We start from the raw sequence: 13,356 nt of genomic DNA, 5'->3' as shown, positions 1-13,356 counted from the left end.
ACTCACAAACTTTAGTAACTTTGCTGCTCTCTTAAAGGGACAACGCACCGCCCCACCCTGTTAGGTTAGCTGAGGACTCACACGTAATTGAGAAGGTTTGTTGTAAAACTAAAAATAAGTTTATTTCCATGGAACGTAGGATTAAGGGATGTCCAGTAAGTGTGAAAGAGCCAGGAGTGGTTACAAACAAAATGTGCTTTCTAGTGACTACATTTATCTTCAGTGAATCTGAGCCTTGTATCTCAGCAGGTTTCTTGCCTAGATTCAGTATCTGGAGACCTTCAGACCTCTTGGCTGGAAGGTTCCACTTTTCACAGGTGTACAGGAGCTCGGCCCTCTTGGATCTGCTCAGTAATGTGTGCCAAGCCGGCTTTGTGGCCTGTTCCAGAGTTCAATGACCGCGCTTCAGGAGGCAGGAAGGTTTCTTGGAGCTGTGGATTCCATCTCCCATTGAGAGTGGGAAGTGGCATCTTCCACATTGGTTGACTTTGTCTGCCCTTGGTGGAAATGTAATTTCATTGCCCTCGCTCCATTTACATTGCAGACAGGTTCAGGCAGGCGGAAGAACCACATTCCTTTGTCTGGGGCGGGGTGGCTTAAGCCTGAAAGCCAGGTTTTTAAGAACATATTCCTGCTCTCATATAGTTACAGTTCTTCATGTGTCGCCCACACGCACCTCATGCAAGAATATCACTGAGCAGTGAGTTTGTAGTTTTCCAAAGCTATAGGACATGGCACCTTTTAGATCCACATTATGGCAACAGTGAGATGGGCTGGTTAAGCCAGCTGAAACTACTAAATCCCACGGAGCCCCTTGGCCTCTGGCACTGGGATGCTCTCAGGGTCAGAGTGGTCCTCGGGGAACTGCAGATCAGGGATTTCTGTGGGTATCCCATGATAGGCAGCTGGGTACCAAAAGGGCTTGGGGGCTGGAGTGGGTCTATTTTTAGCTTGCAGAGCTGGCGTAGCCCAGGGGAGAGCGCTCTAGTGCCTGAGAGGCTGGCTGTGGTAGGGCACTAACACCAGCCCTGGGTGCACTGAGCAGCCTCCCAGCACCTCTCTCTGCCTGCGAATGCACTGCTGGGAACCCCTCTGCTGGAGCCAGGTGGCTTAGGTCCCTGCCTGTGAGAATGAGTTAGGCAGATATCAAGCTGCACAAAACAGCCAGAGATGGGGAGTGCAGGATGATCTCTCCCTTAAGCATGTAGCCCAGGGGTTAGAGTAATCACCCAGATGTGGATTCAATTCACTCCTCTGCCTGATGGGGAGAAAGGATTTGAAGAGGGGGCTCCCAGTGCGCTCACCCCTGGGCCATGGGATCTTCTGATGCGGGGGTCCCTTAATCTCTCCTGCTGAACTGTGACACTTTGGATGAGTCATTACAGAGTCCTTGGAAAAGAGGACTGGACCCCCCCCCCCGGTGGGTGCCCCACCACTGGCCTGCAGAGCTGTTCTCTCCCCAGCACAGACCCTGCTGGGGGAGCAGCAGCTGCTCCGTTCAGGCTCCCAGATCTCAAGGGAGGAGGCAGCGGCATGAGACAGATCCTGCCATGGATCTACCAATGCAGTGCTCTGGAACAGTCCCCAGCAGGACCTCTGCAGTGTGCCAGCCCCGCTCTGCGGGTCTCACTCTTTCCTGACCACAAGCCGCTTAGCTTCACCAAACCTTGGACCCCTCAGCTCCCTTCCCACCCAACGAGTCCAGCTGAGCTGGACACCCGAGAGAGACTTGTACACCCAAAGGGAGTGATGCACCCCCACCTTCAGCATCTGCCAGGACTGTCAGTCAGTGTCGTGAAAGCAGGAGGGGTTATTAGATTTCTGGAAGACACAGAGCATCCGTGGTTAGCACAGAGATCAGAAAGTTACAGCATGGTCCATCTTGGTCAGCCTAGAGCACAGAGTCCTCCAGCCTCTCTTTTGTCCCAGTTCCAGAAAGTCTTAAGCCTTCAACAGCCCACATTTAATAGCCCCTGACCTGGCCTCTCCTCAATCCTTTGTTCTTGTCCCTGGGCAGACCTTGTCCCCTGGTCCTCCTCCTCCTCAGCCCTTTGTTCTCCAGCTGGTCAAACAGGGCTGGCTTACTGCCCAGGGGAGGAGGGCCATCCATGGTGATTAGCTAGGTGCCAAATGTCTGGGCAATTCAAATGGCCATTGTGTTCTCAGACTCTCCATAGACATGGAGCCCAGACATCTAGGCATCAGTCACAGCTGCATCTCTGCAGAGAGTAAACAACCTGTTCTGGACACCTAGTTAATAATGCCACATATAGGGGAAACTGAGGCACACACACTATTCATACAAAAATATTCCAGAAAATTCCCCGCGTGTCACACCTCTTCTGCCTCCGAGGCTGAACTGAGCAGGGATCACTTTAGCTGGTAAGCGGGGGGAGAACAGGTTCCCCTTTCTGGGACAAAGCACCCACTCTACAAGCACAGCCTCCTCTCTTTCAGCCGGGACCAGACCCCTCTGGACACAACAGCAACTCAATAACTCCTCTGCAGGCCCCAGATCAAGTGCAGTTAGGGCTGAATTAAGGCAAAGGCAACCTAAGGCTATGCCAGGGCCCAAAGCCTGCACCCCATTTTTGTGGGGGGGGGGCACATGAGGCCAAAATTGAGCGAGTGGCAATGTGACCTCCCGTGCACCAGGGCACAACACAGCTCATGCCATTTTGTCCCCCCTGCCATGCCCTTGTCATTGTGGGGGGTGGGGTCAGTGGGGACAAACCTGAGTGGGCAGAGCACCAGCCCCTGAACCAGATTGGCTAGAGCTTCACTGCTGATTTGCAGGTGCCTGACGGGGAGCTGCAGTCTGTGCCCACACGGGGGAGCCAGCCGGGAGAGGGGATCCCTGGTGTGGGGGGTGGGGGCAGACATGAAGGGATTTTGCCTAGAGCCCAGGGATGGGTTAATCTGGCCCCACAAATAACTCCAGGAAACCTGGTGGCAAAGCTCTGACAGCTCCATGGAGCGAGGGGAGCAGAGCTGGTAGCCAGTGAGTGTGGGGTGACACCGTGCAGACAAGAGCCCAGCACTCCCCAACTGCTCCCTGTGCCAGTCTGTTACCAGAGCGAATCACACACAGAGCGTCCCTGGCCCTGCACCCCATCATCTGTGTCCCTGATGACATTGGGGACTCTCTGGAACAATCCCCAGTCTCCATAGAAACACCCCTTGTCCCCCACCCCCAGGATCTGGAAGTCTCCTTTCTCTCCTCCCATTGATCCTGCGGCTTTTCTGCACGATGCCCCCAGCCGTGTCCAGGGGCGGTGGGGCCCCAGGGGGCAGGGTCTGGGGCAGGGGCTGCATTGAGCCGAGTTGATCGCTAGGACCCAGGAGCCGCTGGCTGGGAGCAATGGCCGGGCTCGCTGCGTCCCGGCCGCAGGAAGTGACTCGCAGCCGCTGCGGTGACTCTGGCTCCCAGGCTCCTGGCGAGATCCCCGAGCCCCGGGGGGCGGCTGGTGCTGGGAGCCCGGAGCCCTGGCTGCAGCCGGGAGAGGGGAATCTCCAGCAGGGCCCTTCCCGCTGCTCCCCCCACAGGAGCCTCTCCCAGGGCAGAGCCCCCGGCCCGGCCCGGCCCCTGCCCCGGGGGGCCCCGCTCGGAGGGAAGGTGAGAGAGACCCGCCCCCCCCGGCACCTCCGGGCTGCAGGGGGAGGAGGATAAAGAGGTGCGGGGGGGGGGGGCAGGGAGAAGGGGCGATGCAGGGGAATCAGGCTGCGGGGGGAGAATTATGGGGCTGAGGGGAAAGAGGCTGGAATAGAGGAAACCCGAGTGGGGGGTCCTGTGTGGGAAAGGGGGGGCATGTGGGGAGAGGCGCTATCTGACATCATTTGCTACCAGTAGCAGTCACTGATAGGTAAGGTTCTTGTTGGTTGATTAATCCTAGTTTGCTCCCCCTCACCTTTAGCGCCCCTGGTCCGGGTACCTCTTCACAAGTTGCTACTGAATCAAGTCTCCTGTAGGTTACATCAGACAGAGAAAAAAGAACAGGAGTCTGTGTGGCATCTTAGGCCTGGTCTACACTACGGGGGGGGGGGGGGGGTGTCGAACTAAAGTACGCGACTTCAGCTACGCGAATAGCGGCTCCCCCGTCGACTCCGCCACCGCCGTTCGCGGTGATGGAGTTCCGGAGTCGACGGGAGCGCGTTCGGAGTTCGATATATCATGTCTAGATTAGACGCGATAGTTCAAACTCCAAGAAGTCGAACTCTCCGCGTCGACCCGGCAAGTAAGTATGGACCTACCCTTAGAGACTAACACATTTATTTGGGCATAAGCTTTCCTGGGCTAAAACCCACTTCATCGGATGCATGCAGTGGAAAATGCACTAGGAAGAAATATATACACAGGGAACATGAAAAAATGGGTGTTGCTGTACCAGCTATAATGAGACTAATCAATTAAGGTGAGCTATTATCAGCAGGAGAAAAAAATATTGTAGCGATAATCAGGATGGCCCATTTCCAACAGTTGACAAGAAGGTGTGAGTAGCAGTAGGGGAAAAATTAGTATGGGAAAATAAAAGCAGCAAAGAATCCTGTGGCACCTTATAGACTAACAGACGTTTTGCAGCATGAGCTTTCGTGGGTGAATACCCACTTCTTCGGATGCAAGTAGTGGAAATTTCCAGGGGCAGGTTTATATATGCAAGCAAGAAGCAAGCTAGAGATAACGAGGTTAGTTCAATCAGGGAGGATGAGGCCCTGTTCTAGCAGTTGAGGTGTGAAAACCAAGGGAGGAGAAACTGGTTCTGCAGTTGGCAAGCCATTCACAGTCTTTGTTTAATCCTGAGCTGATGGTGTCAAATTTGCAGATGAACTGGAAAATAGTTATTAGTTTGTGTAAGGACCCATCCACTCCCACTCTTTATTCAAACTTAATTTTAATGGTGTCCAGTGTGCAAATTAATTCCAATTCAGCAGTTTCTCGTTGGAGTCTGTTTTTGAAGGTTTTTTTTTATTGGAGTATTGCGACTTTTAGGTCTGTGATTGAGTGACCAGGGAGGTTGAAGTGCTTTCCTACTGGTTTTTGAATATTATAATTCTAGATGTCAGATTTGTGTTCATTTATTCTTTTGCATAGAGACTGTCCGGTTTGGCCAATGTACATGGCAGAGGGGCATTGCTGGCACGTGATGGCATAGATCACGTTGGTAGATGTGCAAGTGAACAAGCCCCTGATGGTGTGGCTGATGTGATTAGGTCCTATGATGGTGTCCCCTGAATAGATATGTGGACAGAGCTGGCAACAGGGTTTGTTGCAGGGATTGGTTCCTGGGTTAGTGGTTTTGTTGTGTGGTGTGTTTATGCCCAAATAAGTTTGTTAGTCTCTAAGGTGCCACAAGGACTCCTCGTTCTTTTTGCTGATACAGACTAACACGGCTACCACTCTGAAATCTATCACACAAAGGAGCAGTGGTGACTAGGCGTTCAAATGCCTGTGCCTTTAAGAACTCAGCCCTGGGAAGCCCATGCTGAGAGGTGCTGTCCGTGAGAGAGGAAATAAAAAAACCCCTTTGCTCCCTGCTCTCCCCAAACACAGGTGTCCACCGGGGTAACTGTTACCCCCTCTGCCCTGCCGGTGCCGGGGTTTTGCCCTCTCTCACCCTCTGGCAGTGCTTAACCCCGGCTTAACCCCCGATTTTACCCTTCAGCCCCTATCCTAAACCTCCCCCTAGCTGCTTGACCCCCTCGACCAGTCAATTTTTGCCCCCTGCTCAGACCCTGGCCACCCTCCCCCTCCAATTTTCCCCCTTTGCCCCTTTTTAACCCCTGTAAAAAGCCACAAGCAGAATCTTATGCCCAGTAAGGGCCGAGTGAAGGGCAGTGACTTCAGCAGATGTTGCTGAGCATGCTCAGTGCCCCCCAAATAGCAAATTCCTAGAAATAGCAGTTTCTTGCACTACACCAGAAGGGGGCTGAAGAGGTGCAGGGAGTGTAGACGAGGGGATTGAGGGGGGAACAGGGATGTTTGAGGAGCAGGAGTGGGATGAAGGGGGATGCAGGGGGCAGGATGGGATGGGGGCAGGGGATGTGCTGAGGGAGGATGTGGCGATGCAGGGGAATCAGGGGAGACTTATGGGGCGGATGGGAACAGAGCTGCAATAGAAGGAAACTCTGAGTGGGGGGGCACTGTGAGGGAAAGGAGGGATGTGGGGAGGGGAGGCTGCGGGGAGAGTGTGAGAGCAAGAGCAGACTGGCTGGGGAAGGGAGAAAAACAGGGTAGAAATTGGGGAGAAGGAGAGGGAGAGATACATGGGCAGCTCCCCCACCCCATGGGGCAGGAGAGGGTGAGGGGCTGCCCCACCCAGCAGCCAGAGGGGAATTCCTTTAGCACAACTAGTCAGTGATGCTTTGGGGGTAGATGGAGCCTTCCGCCTAAGGGCTCAGAAGCTACAAGGCAAATATCTGCCCCCACCCCCCACCCCCGGGCTGGCTCCAGGCACCAGCTTAACAAGCAGGTGCTTGGGGCAGCCACTCCGGAGAGGGGTGGCAGGTCCAGCTATTTGGCGTCAATTCGGCGGAGGGTCCCTCACTCCTGCTCGGAGCGAAGGACCTCCGCTGAACTGCCGCAGATTGCGATCACGGCTTTTTTTTTTTTTTTGGTTCTCCCCCACCTCCCAACACACACACACACCTGTCACGGAGTCACTGGGGCAGTACTCTTGAACTGCTCCATACGAAGCCAGTCAGGACTCTGGGGGAGCCTCCTCTCTGGGCGCAGACTATCTCCAGGGCAAGAAGCTTATGCAGCCTCGACCTTCCTGGGTCTGACCTCGGCGCATTCAGCATCCCCTTCCTCACCGTGCGCTTCCCACAGCCAGCCTGCGCAGGGGGGGTTCCTGCGGAAACCAGAGGTCCCTGCACCCCAACTCCGCAGTCAGATGTGACTCTCAGCCAGCCGGTAAAACAGAAGGTTTATTAGACAACAGGGACACGGTCTAAAACAGAGCTTGTAGGTGTTGTCAGAGTGTTGTCAGAGTTGTACCGCTGTGGTGCTCTGCTTTCTCCTTGTTGATATCACTCGGCTGCGTGCGTGTGTTCCCTCTGTGTGCTGCCCCAGCTCTGCAGATAGCTGACACAGCAGACCCGACGAGAACCCCCAATAACCACAGAGTCCAATAAGATGCAAAGCCACGTCGGCTAGGTTTATTGCGACCTCGGACACAATTGCAGTTCCCTGTAGGTTTCTTAGCCTAACTCAGGGCATACTACGAGAAAGTGCCTCTTGGCAATGGACCCGGCTCAGTCAGTGGCGGGAATTTCCACTGCCCCCTAGACCGGACAAAGGCACCGCCCCAGGGATGCATTCTTATACACAGATACAAACAATTTACACATCACACTTGACGTATGCTTCCACGTAGCAAGGTACAACCCCTCTACGTATTAAGGTGCCGCCTCTCACCTTGTACATGTTGGCTCGATCAAAACAACTCTCTCCATCGTTTTACCCTTTTGCCCGTCATTGGGATGGGTCGGCCTGTCCTTTTGTTATCTATGGAATGTTTCAGTATAGTGTGTTCTAATACTGTGTTTATGCTAGGTGAATATATGTTTATGCAGCATCAGCCCTTTTCATGCCAGCTTCTGTGAGCAGGGCCTACCTCTGGCTCACAGCTTAACTTTGTTTTATGTTAGCAAAGTCTTGACCATTACATTAGTTCAGGGCTCATACTGGGCCTTTATCAGGGCCTGTACTTACTACAGTAGGTACAGAAAACAGGACTCCAAAGTTATCCTGGGGCCAGGGAGGCCAGAGCCCCATCTGGCCCCGCTCCATTTCCCCAGCCAGCTCCAAAATGAAACTCTCCAGCCCCTCCTCTGGCCTTTGTCTCTTTCCTGGGCCAGGAGGACACCTGATTTCTTTGTTCTCCAACACCTTCAGTTGGCACCTTTGCAGGGGAGGGGTCCAGGCCATCAGTTGCCCGGAGACAGGGTTTCGGCCATTCTCTGTGAAGATAGCATCACACTGGCCTTCTAAGGCTCTACAACAATCACACCCCCTTATCCCACCACCTAGATACTGAAGAACTGCACAGGGGAAACGGAGGCACCCACAGTACTCAGAGAAAACATTAAGAACTTTCCCACTTTGCCACAACACCCTACTCCCAATTTATGATTTTCGGACCCACTCATGGTTTTGGGGTCTGTCTCCTGAGTGTTTGTGGCTGCCCAGGGCCCTGGCCTGATTTCCGGGCGGGATTCAGATCTCAGCCACACCGGTGTCAGACCGGAGTCACTGCTGGCTCTGGCGGGGGGGTGCGTGTGGATGGGCCAATGGGATCAGCAGAAGTAGCACAGGGAGGCTCAGTCATTAGCTGCTGCCACCAGAGGGCTCTGGCTATTGCTCAGGGAGAGGAGGCGGCTGGTACGTGTCTCTCTCTGCTCCTGACAGGGGCGGCTCTAGACACCAGCGCGCCAAGCAGGCGCTTGGGGCGGCCGTTTCCCGGGGGGGCGGCATTTGGCTCGGTGGAGCTCGCCGGCAGGCCGGCGGCCGGGCCACCGGAGCCCGGGCCGAGCGGACCTGCCGCAGGCATGACTGCGGCGGGTCCCGTCTTCCCGCGGCTCCGGTTGAGCTCCCGCAGGCATGACTGCGGCAGGTCCGCTCGTCCCGGGCTCTGGTGGACCTGCCGCAGGCATGCCGGCAGGAGCTCAACCGGAGCCGCGGGAAGAGGGGACCCGCCGCGGGACCGGGGAAGGGCGGCGCAGCGCTCCGCGCTGCTTGGGGCAGCCCGATTTCTAGAGCCACCCCTGGCTCCTGATATTAGAGCCCTTGAGTTGAGCTGCCTGGGTCAGGTGCTGCTGCCTCCTCTGCCTGAGAGCCCAGACTGTGACACTGCTGCTCCCTACCTGGGGTTGTGCCAGGGACAGACCTTCATTAAAGTCCCCTCCTCTGTGCCCAGCCTGGGTGGACACTTTCTCTGGTGGCTGGAACCAACCCCTGGGGCAGCCCCGGGCTCTGCCCACACCAGCCCCTGAGCTGGAGCCTGCAGGGGATGGGGAGACCCGGGGGAAAGGGCTGGGGCCGGGCAGGACAGTGACTCTGCACAAAGGGCCCCGTTCAGGGACCTGCTGGTGAGTTTGTACCAGAGGGAGAGGGGCTCCCCCTGTGTCTGCCTCCCCGAACTGCTGCCCCCAGTGACACAGCCAGGCTCACACTGGAGAGCCAACGCCCTGGGAATGGGACAGTCCCCAGTTCTCCCTGGCAGAGGGGGAGGGAAGGAGACAGGAAGGGGAGGGGTGAGACCGAAAGGGGCAGCAGGGGCAAGAAGTGGGGAGGGAGGTTCCCAGCTCCCAGCCCTGCCCGGATCCATTCCCTGCACCCCTGGGCCGACTGACTCTCCTGGGAACAAGGGGAGGAGCTGACAGGAAAAGCCAGTCCCAGCAGTGCCCTGCCCTCATGGCCAATGTCAGGGGGAATCCCCCAAAGTGGTTCCTTTCATTCTGCTCTTTTCTAGTATTTGTCTTTTAAACCTGGGACGGTTTAAAAGTGTCTCAGGGGGTTCAGTGCTGGTGGGAAGGGCCGGGTCTGTGTTGTAATAAAGTGACTGAGGGTTTTCCCAGCGTGGCAGAGTCCAGAGCGTCTGTCTGCAGGGAGAGAGCCTGGGGGAATCGGGGTGTGAAATGGACTCAAGCCCCTTCTGAAACATCCCCCAGCGCCCCTCTCGCCCCGACAGGCTGAGGAATCACGTCCACGTTTTGCTCCAGATTCTCCCATCTTCCAGGGGACAGGGAAGGGAAATGGCTTTGATGGTGCCAGCTCAGGTAGGGGATTTTCATGGAGGTGCAGGAGGGATTTGCTGGGGGTGGGGGTGTCAGGAAACATACAGGGTGAGGCAGGGAGGGGACAGGGTGTGATAAATCTTCTCGGACACAATCAGTTTGGAGCCTGATTTTCTGAACAGGCCCATTGCAGGCAGGGGGGAACATTCCCCTATTTTTGAATCAAAAAACACCCTCTCTGGGCAGGGCTGGGGAAACTGACCAGACTCCCAGTGCTGGAGCCTGACCCCACTGGCCAGAGGCTGCTGTGAAATACGCAGGGAAGCTGTTGGGATTCCTGTCCCTGTCCCCGGCTCAGAGCTCTGCTTCCCGCATCAGCCTGTGGCTGGCAGGCGTGTGGGAAATGAGGAGACTCTGCCCTGCTCCGTGTGCTGGAGGGGACAAGGAGCTCTCACCTTCTCCCACCCCCAAATCCTCCTGGCTGCTCTGAGTAGGGTGCAGGATTCTGCTTTTCTGTGCCTCCTCCCCCATGAATAGTGGGATTGTGGCTGGGGCAGCAGGTGCTGAGTGGGGGACTCTTGTTGTTTCAGATGCCGGTGACCTTTGAGGAGGTGGCTGTGTATTTCACCCAGGGGCAGGGGGCTCTGCTGGACCCCGCTCAGAGAGCCCTCTACAGGGACGTCATGCAGGAGATCTATGAGACGGTGACCTCACTGGGTAAGGGCGTCCTGTGTTCTTAGCTATTAGAAGCTGTGGAGTCTCATGTCTGAATCTGGTCAGGTTCTTCCCTGGTCCGTTGCATTGGTGGGGAGGGTGGTGTAGTCCACAGCTCCAGTGTGAGAGACACTCCACACCCCATTCAATGGAACAGGGAAGTCAGAAACCTAATGGACAGGCTAATTCATCTCCATCTCTCCAGCTGTCAAGGGACCAGAAGCAGGGGATTGCCCTGCCTGTGTTATTTCTCCTTCATACACCGTTCAGCTTGCTCCATCTGTGGGGAGGGCTCTAGGTTCTGCAGCTTTGGAAATAGGCAGGAGTTTAACACCCAAACTGTGTGTGTGTCAGCAAGTCCTCCAGAGCATCTACCCTGAGACCTCCTAGTGAGGGCGTGACAACACCCCTGCCCTCCGATGTCGTCAGCTCCTAACGGGTCTGAGTTACCACAATCCCATGTAGGGTCAGGTTAAACTCAGGGAACGTTCCTTGTGGAAAATACTCTATCAAGACTTCTTGCACCCTGACCTTGCGTGATTTACCAAATGCAATTAATAGGCAGCAGGTTTAAAACAAACAAAATGAAGTGTTTCTTCACACAAGGCACAGTCAACCTGTGGAACTCTTTGCCAGAGGATGTTGTGAAGGCCAAGACTATAACAGGGTTCAAATAGAACTAGATAAGTTCATGGAGGACAGGTCCATCAATGGCTATTAGACAGGATGGGCAGGGATAGTGTCCCTAGCCTCTGTTTGCCAAAAGCTGGGAACGGGTAACAGGGGATGGATCACTTGATAATTGCCCGTTCTGTTTATTCTGTGTGGGGCACCTGGCATTGGCCACTGTTGGAAGACAGGACACTGGGCTAGATAGAACTTTGGTGTAACCCAGTATGGCTGTTCTTATGTTCACCCCCTGAGCAGGATTTCCCATTCCCAAACCTGACCTGATCGCCCGGCTGGAACGAGGGGAAGAGCCGTGGATCCCAGATCTCCAGGCCTGGGAGGAAAGAGAGAGCCCGAGAGGCACCTGCACAGGTGAGGAGTCAGGGAAACTGAGACAGAAACATCTGGTGAATAAAGGGAAAAGCTGGGACTCCCAAAATGTGTTGTGAGCGAGAGCCCTCAGTTCTGCCCCATCTCACCCAGGTCAGGGCTGCAGTCAGCAGGTGTCGTAGCATCAAGGCAAATATCAGTCACGGCTTCCCACCCATCCTGTTAACTGTCAGGAATTTCCTCCCTGACTTTCCTTCCCTGGGAGTGTTGGGTGGGATGTGGAGGCAGAATCCAGTGTCTCCATCTCCCCAACAGTCACTGTGTTGTGTTTTCCCTCTTTGCTATTCCTCTTCCTGTCCTTTCTCCCCAGCACAGGCAGTGACTCCTGTCTGGATTCTCTCTCCCAGCAGGTGATAGGACAGTGAGTGAGAACAAGGAGGAGAATCAGCAGCAGGAAGGTCCTGAGAAAGTGGAACCGCAGGAGAGGTTTTTGAGCAGAGCTGAAGGGAATTTTTCCCAGTGCTTGGAACAGGGAGAAGCCTGGGGAGAACAACACAGAACAGAGATGCAGCTGGGAAACTATCCCAGGAACAAACTGTATGAATCCATTCTCTGTGGCGGAGGATGGAAGGATCCCAGGGAAACCACAATCCCGCAGACAAGTCACAATGAAGAGAAACCCTACAAATGCCTTGAGTGTGAGAAAAGATTTCGTTTCAGTGCAACCCTTCTTACACATTGGAGAACCCACACAGGAGAGACTTCCTATGTATACTTGGACTGTGGGAAAAGCTTCAATAAGAAGTCATTTTTTATTATACAGCAGGGACTGCACACGGAAGAGAAATCCTATAAATGCCTTGAGTGTGCAAAAGTTTTCAGTGTGCAGTCGGCCCTTATTAGACATGGGAGAACTCACATGGGAGAGAAACCCTATAAATGCATGGACTGTGGGAAAACTTTTGGTCGGAGCTCAGACCTTATTAAACATAGGAGAATCCACACAGGAGAGAGACCATATAAATGCCTTGAGTGTGGGAAAAATTTTATTCGCCGCTCACACCTTATTAAGCATCAGAGAGTCCACACAGGTGACAAACCGTATAAATGCCTCAACTGTGGGAAGAGTTTTGTTGACAGAACAAAACTTACTAGACATCAGGCAATCCACACAGGAGAGAGACCCCATAAATGCTTGGACTGTGGTAAAAGCTTCATTCAGAAGTCACAATTTATTATACACCAGAGAGTGCACACAGGAGAGAGACCCTTTCAATGCTGTGAGTGTGGGAAAAGTTTTATTCAGAAATCACAGCTTATTACCCATCAACGAACCCACACAGGAGAGAGACCTTATAAATGCCTCGAGTGTGGGAAAAGTTTTATGCAAAGTTCATCTCTTATTCAACATAGGAGAATCCACAAAGGAGAAAGACCCTATAAATGCCTCGAGTGTGGGAAAAATTTTATGGAACGTTCATCCCTTATTAAACATAGGAGAATTCACACAGGAGAAAGACCCTATAAATGCCTCGAGTGTGGGAAAAGTTTTATGGAAAGTTCATCCCTTACTAAACATAGGAGAATCCACACAGGAGAAAGACCCTATAAATGCCTCGAGTGTGGGAAAGATTTCAGTCGTCGCTCACACCTTATCAAGCATCAGAGAACACACAGAGGCGACAAACCCTATAAATGCCTCGATTGTGGGAAAAGTTTAGTTGACAGAACAAACCTTACTAGACATCAGGCAATTCACACTGGAGAGAAACCCCATATATGCTTGGACTGTGGGAAAAGCTTCATTCAGAAGTCACAACTTACTCTACACCAGAGAGTGCACACAGGAGAGAGACCCTTTCAATGCTGTGAGTGTGGGAAAAGTTTTAGTGAGAGCTCAAAGCTTAC

General features: G+C 53.9%; 1 protein-coding gene across 1 annotated transcript in view; it reads left to right on the top strand.

Annotated features, from left to right (window-relative positions):
- LOC120383885 (zinc finger protein OZF-like) overlaps positions 1-10,361 on the top strand; it is a 45,640-nt gene extending 35,279 nt beyond the window's left edge. The window contains exon 4 of the transcript XR_005588563.1: positions 10,326-10,361. The gene's annotated coding sequence lies outside the window, so the exon portion shown is untranslated. The remainder of the gene's footprint in view (positions 1-10,325) is intronic.
- The last annotated feature ends 2,995 nt before the right edge of the window (positions 10,362-13,356 follow it).

This window comes from Mauremys reevesii, linkage group 15 (genome assembly GCF_016161935.1).
Source record: "Mauremys reevesii isolate NIE-2019 linkage group 15, ASM1616193v1, whole genome shotgun sequence".
Lineage (NCBI taxonomy): Eukaryota > Metazoa > Chordata > Testudines > Geoemydidae > Mauremys > Mauremys reevesii.
This window is presented reverse-complemented; position numbering and strand designations above follow the sequence as displayed.